Genomic DNA, 10,488 nt, shown 5'->3' on the forward strand with positions numbered 1-10,488 from the left:
GCTTGTTTGGCACTATAAAATTGATAGAAACAGCCTTTCCCAGGTGAAATTTATTCTGTCTTTGGGCGGACACAAGAAATCTATTTTGTGCACGAGCTACCCAAACAGAATGTTAAAACGTAGGCGCATACGTCACCCTGTTGTCATGCTCCGTTGACCTGCAATCCACTCGACCTTCACACTCACTTTAAATCACCAACTCCCAAACAAAACCAATCTCCAGATTAAACCCAGCTACATCATTCACTCACTCTGTACAACAAACAAACCAAATCAAACATGACAACAGTTCCACGGATCAAACTCGGTTCACAGGGCCTAGAAGTATCCGCCCAAGGCCTAGGTTGTATGGGCATGTCCGCTTTCTACGGAGCCCCCAAGCCCGAACCCGACATGATCAACCTCATCCACCACGCCATCAACCTCGGAGTCACATTCCTTGACACTTCCGACATCTACGGTCCCAAAACCAACGAAATCCTTCTCGGCAAGGTCAGTAATTGTATGCGTCGGGGGGTTTATGCATTCCCAAACTCATTCCCTATTAGTAAAACTCGTCTCAAACCCGTCTCGTCTGGTTTTTGTCGGGGACGTAATGGGCCAAAACTTTTTCATTTGTATATATATTTTTTAAAATAGGTGCTTTTTTTTATCCATATCCATTTAGCTAATGACTCAAACTAAATTTAACTTATATATATTTCGTTACTCGTTAAAGTTTCCGGGCCTTTTCACTTCAGTTCGGCCGAGATGTTTAGATTGAGGAAACAAATGATTATAAACAAATGAGCAATGATTACCATAAAATGTTTTAAAAAGTTGTCATAACCAAGTTTAGAGTTTAGGGGAAGGTTAACATACAAATGAAATTAATGTGCTAAACGTGAGAATCAAGTAGAGTAATTATGTAATTACTCTATGATGTAATATTGTAATTACATAATTACTCTACTTGATTTTCACCTTTAGCACGTTAATTTCATTTTCATTTGTATTTGATCCGAACCCAACAAGTTTATATATATATAAAAGTTGTGTCGGGTATATAATCGGTAAATAGGGTAATAAGGTATTTAGATATCCCAAACCTTTGAAAAAATTCAAAACTAATCCCAAAGTCCCAAACTCTAATGGGACGGGTTTTACGCGTCCCAGTAGTGTTGGGTTTCGGATATTCTCATGGTTTCGGGTTTAACGGCCATCCCTAAATCAATTATTCAGTTATTGTTGCAATTGCGTGTTTGGAGAACTTAGGGGTTAGGTTTTGAATGCAGGCTTTGAAGGGGGGAGTTAGGGAGAAGATGGAATTAGCGACGAAGTTTGGGATTACGTATGATGGTGTGAGGGAGGTTCGGGGAGATCCGGAGTATGTTCGGGCTGCTTGTGAAGCAAGTTTGAAGCGGCTTGAGGTGGATTGCATTGATCTGTATTATCAGCACAGGATTGATACTCGTGTGCCGATTGAAATCACGGTAAGATGATCTGATCGCGTTTAACAGTTTTTGAGTATTTATTGTGTGTTTGGAAATGGTGACTGGTAGTCTCATGACTGTAATGAAGGTGCCAATTTCCATTTATGGCATTTGAGAGCTAGGTTTGGTAAGATAGGATTATGAACATTCATTTAATAATTGGTGCAAGATATTATACTAAAAAGGAATATGTGTACCTGGTTCTGTAATTTGTCTATTCTAGTTAATTGTTAGGTGTACAGGTGCACTAAAGAAAAGCTACATATCAATATTGCTATATGTTTGAAAATATTAATATTTAGTTACCTAAATGGAACTGATATGGTACTTAACTAGTGTTTGTTGGTTATTGATTTCATTTTTAACTCGAATTAGGTGGTGATTATGAAGAAAAAAAGTCACTAAGTATAAAATAACCAAGTTTTATAGTTATTCCATTTAGGTTATTTAAAACAACTTTTAAACGTATCATAACAATGTAACTATACTGATACTTTAATGGTTTTTGTTAGGAAAAAGGTATGACCGATCTACTTTATTGTGATAATATTGAAATTTGATTACTATTTCTTGATTGTATCAAGTTTTAAAAGTACCTGGTGTCTAGTGCTCGGGTACATTGGAACTTATTGTGGTTATGTGATATATTGCGATTAGGTGACATAATTAGCTTAGGACTGGTTGCAACAAATTTGGTTATTTGGTTATTTGATTATTTAGTATTCAAACAATGAGTTTAGGAGTATTTTGATAATTGATCCTTAAATTATCAAAATACATCAAACACATCCAAACACTATGTTATACAACACAATGCTAAACAAACCTTTAATATTTGAGGTTATAAAATGTTTTTCTTTTTTTCTTTAAGATGGGAGAATTAAAGAAACTTGTTGAAGAAGGAAAAATTAAATATGTTGGATTATCAGAGGCATCAGCATCGACTATCAGAAGAGCGCATGCGGTGCACCCAATAACCGCCATACAACTAGAATGGTCCTTGTGGTCAAGAGATGTTGAACAAGATATCATTCCTACTTGCAGGTTCCACACAGCCTTTGTTTTGTCAATATTTTTATGCCATCAATAATGAAAAGAAATACAAAATTACAAATTTTGTTGGAGCAGATTGATATCAAGATTAACAATAATATGATAGAGTCTGTCGAATGATTTCTGGATACTTTATTGAATAAGAAGATGGCCTTTATATAGGCAAATTACAACGTAAACAAATAGACTTAATCAACAGAGAACAAACAAAACCTATTAACTAGGAACAAACTTAAACGTGCAGAATAATAATAATAAAAACAAGACTTTCTGACTCAGCTCCAACAACCACAATTCCAACGGTAGTTTTTCAATTTTATCCTAAGGTTGAATTAACTCCAACATCCTCCCATAATTCAAACTTTCTCACACCCAATCTTTCACGCAAATAACAAAATTGTTCTGTTCCAAGCGCTTTAGTTAGAACATCAGCAAACTGTTCTTGAGTGCAGCAAGATATTAGTTCAACTTCGTTTGCTTCTACCAAACTTTTGATGTAGTGATACTTGATGTCAATGTGTTTACTTCTTTTGTGAAGAGCAGCATTTTTTGACAAAAATATTGCCGATGCATTGTCACAGTAAATATGTGTTGCTTCTTCTTGAACCTGACCCAGCTCCTTTAATAACTTTCTTAACCACATTGCTTGGCATGCTGCTCCATTGGCCGCTACAAACTCAGCCCCAGTTGATGAAAGTGCAACAATAGGTTGTTTTCTTGAGCACCATGAAACCGCACCTGCTCCAATTGAGAAAACGTATGCTGAAATACTCTTTCTACCATCAATGGAACTAGCCCAATCACTATCCGTATAGCCTTCTAGATGTATCTTTCTTCCCCGTTCATACCATAAGCCATAATCTACTGTTCTTGTGACATACCTCAATACCCTCTTTGCTGCCCCATAATGACATGCTGATGGTTTATGCATGTATCGTGAAATAACACCAACTGAGAAGACCAATTCAGGTCGTGTATGAGTTAAATACAACAGCCCTCCTACTAAACTTCTGAACATTCGTTCATCAACTTGATTACTTGTGTCATCAACATGAAGCTTCTCACCACAATTCATAGGAGTAACTGCAGCTGTGCATTTTTCCATCCCAAACCTTTTTAACACATCAGTTGCATACTTCTTTTGAGAAACAAAAATACCATCATCCTTTTGAGTTACTTCCAAGCCAAGGAAGTAAGTTAGCATGCCAAGATCAGACATCTCGAATTCTCCAACCATTTTAGCTTTAAACTCGGATAACAATTCTTTTGAGGAGCTAGTGTATATTATATCAGTGGCACTAACCTTTTTGATGTACACAGTTGGTTCACTCTTGAGTCGAATGTATGAATGGTGTTGAAAGTACGTATCAATGCGTTCATACCAAGCCCTTGGAGCTTGTTTTAACCCATACAAGGCCTTATGTAACTTATACACCTTGTGTTCTTCCCCTTCAATTTCAAACCCAGGGGGTTGAACTACATAAACTTCTTCCTTGAGAGGCCCGTTCAGAAAGGCCGACTTCACATCAAATTGATAAATATCCCAGCCTTGTTGAGCAGCCAAGGATATTATCACTCGAATAGTTTCAAACCTCGCCACAGGAGAGAACGTCTCCTCATAGTCCACACCATACTCTTGGGCATACCCTTTCACAACAAGGCGTGCCTTGTACTTCTGAATTTCACCATTGGCTGTGAGTTTGACCTTATACACCCATTTTAGACCTATGGCCCGTTTACCATCAGGTAACTCGGTTAGTGACCAAGTATTATGTTTTTCAAGGGCCCTTAGCTCAGTTTCCATTGCTTCTACCCATTCCTTTTGAACCACAGCTTCATCGAAAGAGCATGATTCCATAGAAGAAAGAGCTAGCTGACATGCTTCATAATCTTCTATAGGAATAGTACATTCATAAATATCTGATAACTGATGTACCTTGGGTGTTTTACTTTCTGGAGTATCACTTGAAACAGAACCCGTATTAGCACGAATAGGGGTTCTCGCTCTTTCTTCATTACTCGAACTTGGCTGTTCATTGTCTCCTTGACTTTGCTGCCCATCATTATGCCCATTAACTGACCCATTTGTACTTGGGCAGTAGCCGCTTGCACTACCAATTTTACCTACAAATTCAGTAGGTAATTCGTGTCTCCCTTCACCTTTTGAACTCCATTTTGCTGACTCGTCAAATGTTACATCTCTGCTGATAATAACACTTCTAGTTTCTGGATTATACAATCTATACGCTTTAGAATTAACCGAGTAACCAATAAATATGCATTTATTTGTTTTAGAATCAAACTTCTTACGGTTTTGCTTAGGGTTTAACCCATAAGCAACACATCCAAAAACTTTAAGATGATGAACAGAAGGTTTACGATTGTACCATACTTCATATGGTGTTCGTTCATTAATTGCACGAGTAGGTGACATGTTTCTGATATAAATTGCAGTGGCTACGGCTTCTCCCCAGAATACCTTACTCAAGTTCTTATCGTGTAACATGCTCGTTGCCATCTCAACGATGGTTCGGTTCTTTCTTTCAGATACTCCGTTCTGCTGAGGAGTGTATGGCGCTGTCAAATCCCTTCGCATTCCTTCTTCTTCACAAAAACTCATGAACTCTTTTGAAATGAATTCTCCCCCTCGATCCGATCTTAAGGCCTTGATCTTTAAACCGGTTTCTTTCTCGAATTTGGCTTTAAATAACTTAAACTTATTAAATACTTCAGACTTATCATGCAAGAAATACACCCACGTCATACGACTTATATCATCAGTAAACAAGAGAAACAACTTGTTACCTCCTAATGATTCAACGGGCATCGGTCCACATACATCCGCATGGACTAGGTCCAAGATTTGAGCAGTTCGAGAACCTTGCTGGGGAAATTCTTCTTGAGCCTGTTTTCCCTCGACACATCCTTCACAAACATTCCAACTCTTCACTTTTGGTAACCCGTACACCAGATTCTTGGTACTAAGACTTTGTAGGCTTCTTTCATTCAAATGGCCATGCCGTAAATGCCATATATTTGTTTCATCACCAATGGCAGCAAGCCCCACAGTATTAGTATGTGCCACATTTAATGGAAATGTTTTGTTACCAGACATAGGGACAGTGCATACAATCTTCCCAGTCTTCTTATTTGTTATAGTGCACACTCCTTCATCGAATAACAACTTGTGACCAACAGTCATTAATTGACCGACGCTCAACAAATTGAAATCAAGCTCGGGTGCATACTGAACATCACTAATAGCTTTGTGTTTCCCAGCCATAACTTCAAGTCTCACCATTCCCTTTCCTTCTACTTGGATCCTTTTGCCGTTTCCCATACGTACTTTTACCTTCTTTGAATGATCAATGTAATCAAATAAGGCTTTCTGCCCAGTCATGTGGTTAGAACAACCACTATCCAAGAACCAAATGTCCTTGGTGTTGCTGGTATTATTGTTTGCCATGAGGACAGTAGCGTCTTCATTTTTCTTGTCATCACATGCAAGTGCAACATGCACATGCCCTTCCTCATCCTCATCACTTTCTCATTCTTGAGCCGCACCCGCATGAGGTTCACTCCAGCAATCACGACTTAGGTGCCCCGTTCGATGACAATTATAGCATTCGACAGTGCTTTTTCCTCGTCCGGAACCTCTACCACGGCCTCCGCCTCGACACCTAAAAGGTGCTCGACCTCTTCTTCGTGCAAACAATCTAGTACTATCCTCTTCCTTTGCTTGCAACACATGTTCTTTAACGGGTGTCTGGACACCTCGGTTAACCCGAGTTTCATGAGCCTGTAATGACCCCATAAGCTGATCATATGAAAGCCTACTCAGGTCCTTGGATTCTTCAATTGCAGCAACAACATGATCCCATCTAGCCGGCAAACTTCGAAGAACCTTCGCAACAATCGTCTGATCCGTCACCGCTTCTCCATAAGCTCGTTTCTGATTTACTATCTTCATAACTTTTGACAAAAAATCTGCTACAAGCTCTCCTTCCTTCATCTGAATGGTTTCAAACTCCCGTCGGAGTCCTTGCAATTTAACCATTTGAACCTTAGAATCACCTTGGTACTCGTTTTGCAAGAGTGTCCAAGCTTGCTTGGACGATGTAGCTCCTGCAATTCGAGAAAAGATATCATCATGCACATCGGACTGAATCAAGGACAATGCCTTTGCATCCTTCTTTTTGTTATCTCTGAGCCTTGCTCGATCTCCATCTGCATCATTATAGCCCGTCCCCACATAATCCCAAAGATCTTGAGATATGAGTATCGTCCTCATACGAATCTTCCAAAATTCATAGCCTTCTCCTTTGAAAATTGGAAGAGGTGTAGAGGGAATACCACCAGTATTAGAGGCCATTAGTCAGAGTAGTAGCAGCAGCAACAACAATTAGGGTTTTTGATAGAAATCGACAGTTGAGGAAGAGGAATTACGAATCTGTGTGTTTAAAGAACCTGGTTGCTCTGATACCAATCTGTTGGAGCAGATTGATATCAAGATTAACAATAATATGATAGAGTTTGTCGAATGGTTTCTGTATACTTTATTGAATAAAAAGATGGCCTTTATATAGGCAAATTACAACGTAAACAAATAGACTTAATCAACAGAGAACAAACAAAACCTATTAACTAGGAACAAACTTAAACATGCAGAATAATAATAATAATAAAAACAAGACTCAGCAAAAGACCAGACCCTTATTGACTTTCTGACTCAGCTCCAACAACCACAATTCCAACGGTAGTTTTTCAATTTTATCCTAAGGTTGAATTAACTCCAACAAATTTCTCATTTTTGTATCAGAGAACTTGGCATTGGAATTGTTGCATATAGTCCTCTTGGACGAGGGTTCTTTTAATCCGGTCCACAGATTTTGGAGAAGTTAGAAGATGGTGACTTCCGTAAGGTATGTATTTTACACCTTGTTCAAAAAATCAAAATGTTTAGGTTAATTTCTTCATTGCAATAAATATATGTTCTAGGATCAAATTGACTATTTTTTTAGCTTTGATTTTTTTTTTTGCTGAAAAAACATGACTTGTCATTTCAAATAAAAGGATCCAAATGACATCAAGTGATATCACTTATGAAGAAACCATCGCTCTAGTGGCAACAAGTGAGGCTCAGTAAATGACATTTTACCCCTATAAACATGTTGAAACTCATAGTAGTTATAAATGTTAGGGAAGAATTTCATATATACCCAACCCAAACTTAGAATATTATATATACCTTTGAAAACTTGTTAAAATATCAAATTTACACATTTTATTAAAAATATTTAAAGAAATGACCCTTTACACTTACTTTTCTGAAACTTTAAAATTTTATATATAAACCTTATATATCGAAAAAATATTGTTGATTGGTAGACATAAGTTCTAGAGTTAAAATAAATATGAAGTTTTTTAGTTTTAGAAAATAAGGGTAAAATGGTCATTTCTAAAATGCTTTTGATGAAATGGATAGGTCTAGAGGTGCTAAACAGGTCTTGTTTGCAGGTTCAAATGTTTAACTGGACACAAACCTAAACATGGGAACCCGAAAATCATGTGAGACACGTAAACCAAATTACAGCACACGTATTAGCATGTTGGCCATACACAACCTGTTTGACCGGAAATTTTTTTTATTTATTTTAATTGTTTTCATATATGAATACTTTAAATTTACATTTTTGCAAAAAGAAATACATTTTTGCAAAAAGAAATACATTTTTATATAAACGCTTTAATTGTAAAATCTTATATCAAATTCCTTTTTAGGTTTAAATTTTGGCATACCTAACACGTTTAAAAAAATACAATTTTAATAAATGCGTTAAACAGGTCAACCCAAGAATCCACCGATCAGATCCTAACATGACACGTTTAGCTGCGGGTTCGACCCGAACCTGATTATATGAAACACAAACCCGTAAATTTAGTGTTAGGTTCGGATCGTGTGTTCGTGTCACTTCTGTAATTAACACCCCTAACGAAACACCTTTAGTTCGAAGTCTTCATAATTAATAGATAATGAGTGTTACACATGATTTACAAAGAAATATATTACTAGAATGTTAATCTATTCTATTTTGTCTAAATCATGTTGATTTAGTAAGTTTACTTGTATGTACTTGGATAACTTCTGAGATCTGATTTTGACCCATTTGACCTGTTTCTTAATTAATTTTCATAATATTACTCATTTTGTAGTACCTACCAAGGTTCCAAGCTGAAAATCTCGAACACAACAAGATCTTATATGAGCGAGTTAACGAGCTAGCATCAAAGAAGGGGTGCACCCTGTCACAGTTATCATTGGCATGGGTCCACCACCAGGGAAACGATGTGGTCCCCATTCCAGGGACCACAAAGATCGAAAGTCTTGAACAAAATATCGGAGCATTAGCTGTGAAGCTAACGCCCGAAGAGATGGCTGAACTTGAATCCATTGCATCTGCCGATGCAGTCAAGGGAGCGCGATATGGTGCGGGTGTTTCAACATATTTGGACTCTGAGACTCCTCCGTTGTCATCTTGGAAAGCTTAATATGAATCACTCCGAGTTCGTGTTGTTTTGTCGTTTGTTTGTCATATGCTTGTATAAGGTTGAATCGGGGTTGTTTTCGTGTGAAAGCCTGGTTTTGTGTTTTGGAAGTTGGGAGTCTTTGAGAGGAATAAATACATGCGGCTTCGTGTTTTGAGTATATGATTGAATAAATCACCATGTCTCGTTTGGTTTTTGTTATGTGTGATAATTCTACCATAAGTACTGCTATTATTTTCTGGTATAAAATGCCATGGAAGAAATTGGTTTTAATATATGTTCATCTTAAAACGTTAAAAGGGATTATATCATTTGAGTAGTTGTTATAGTACACGTTTTAAGGTTTACAAAATTCTCTTAGTTATTTTACTTATTTTATAAAAGTCCACATTCTGGTGGTTACACGATGTGCTTAAGTGCTTTACAAATTACAACCAAAAGCTTGGCCTCTTGGGGTTCAAGTTTTGTAAGTAAAGGTTGTGGTGTATTTATTTTAAAGAATCGAGAAGTGTTTTTAAAGAAAGAAAATATCTCATAAAAGCTCAATAAATTAGAAGTTGTATAGCACTCAAGTTATATAAGTATAAAAACTATTATTATTATTATTATTATTATTATTATTTATTAATTAATTAATAATCTTATTATTTGATTAAAATACAAAATCTTCAGATATTTTGAACTCCAGAAATTTTATTTTATTTATTTATTTCTATTTTATAGAAACGTAAGTTAGAGTAATCTCACGTAAATTTTAGATTTAATTACATGGATTACAGATGCAACAACGATCGAACACATTGTTGAATCATTCATATCAGCGAATTTACCTAGCCCACAAAGACCGAATAGTCTAATTAAAGTAACCCATATCGTGAAACCATGAGTTTCGACAAAGAGAGATGTCACCCGCAGAGGAGTCATTGGCTACCATCTTCATGCTTGGAGTCTAGAGAAAACAAAGATGGGAAGGGATGTGTGAGTTTCGCTTGTTTTAATATGTATTTATTTTGTTTTGTTTTGTTTTTTGTCTGGTATTTTATTCATTTTAAGATGTTTTTTAATGATTGTTAGTGCCTAGTGATATTACCATCTGTATTAGCTGTTAGCGAACAACATGTACTACCCGTAAAAGAACTGAAAATGTAAAATTGTAAATGAGTAAATTATAGGATCACCAATATAATTAGGTGTAAGTCGTTTAAGGTATAGAATTAGCCATAATTTTTAACATAGAAAAAATAAAACAATATGTAAACAAAATTGTATGCGATCAACTGGTAATTGCTAGATAAGAGTACAACGAAGGGTACAAGAATCCGAAGGCTATTATGCCATATACTTATACATACTATTTATCATTCCCCGACATTCTTCACATTAGCATCTCCTCCATATTCATCGCCACTTAACCTTA

At 36.5% G+C, this 10,488-nt stretch overlaps 1 pseudogene across 1 annotated transcript; it reads left to right on the forward strand.

The window, feature by feature from the left end:
- The first annotated feature begins 204 nt into the window (after positions 1–204).
- On the forward strand, positions 205–9,265 carry LOC143603982 (putative aldo-keto reductase 4; annotated as a pseudogene). Its single transcript, XR_013148202.1, has 5 exons — positions 205–492; positions 1,275–1,472; positions 2,344–2,516; positions 7,345–7,447; positions 8,739–9,265. The product of XR_013148202.1 is annotated as a putative aldo-keto reductase 4 (transcript).
- Positions 9,266–10,488: the final 1,223 nt, after the last annotated feature.

Source organism: Bidens hawaiensis, unplaced genomic scaffold (assembly GCF_021521415.1).
Source record: "Bidens hawaiensis isolate Kalapana, Puna unplaced genomic scaffold, B.hawaiensis_p1.1 tig00063533_1, whole genome shotgun sequence".
In the NCBI taxonomy this organism is placed as follows: Eukaryota; Viridiplantae; Streptophyta; class Magnoliopsida; order Asterales; family Asteraceae; genus Bidens; species Bidens hawaiensis.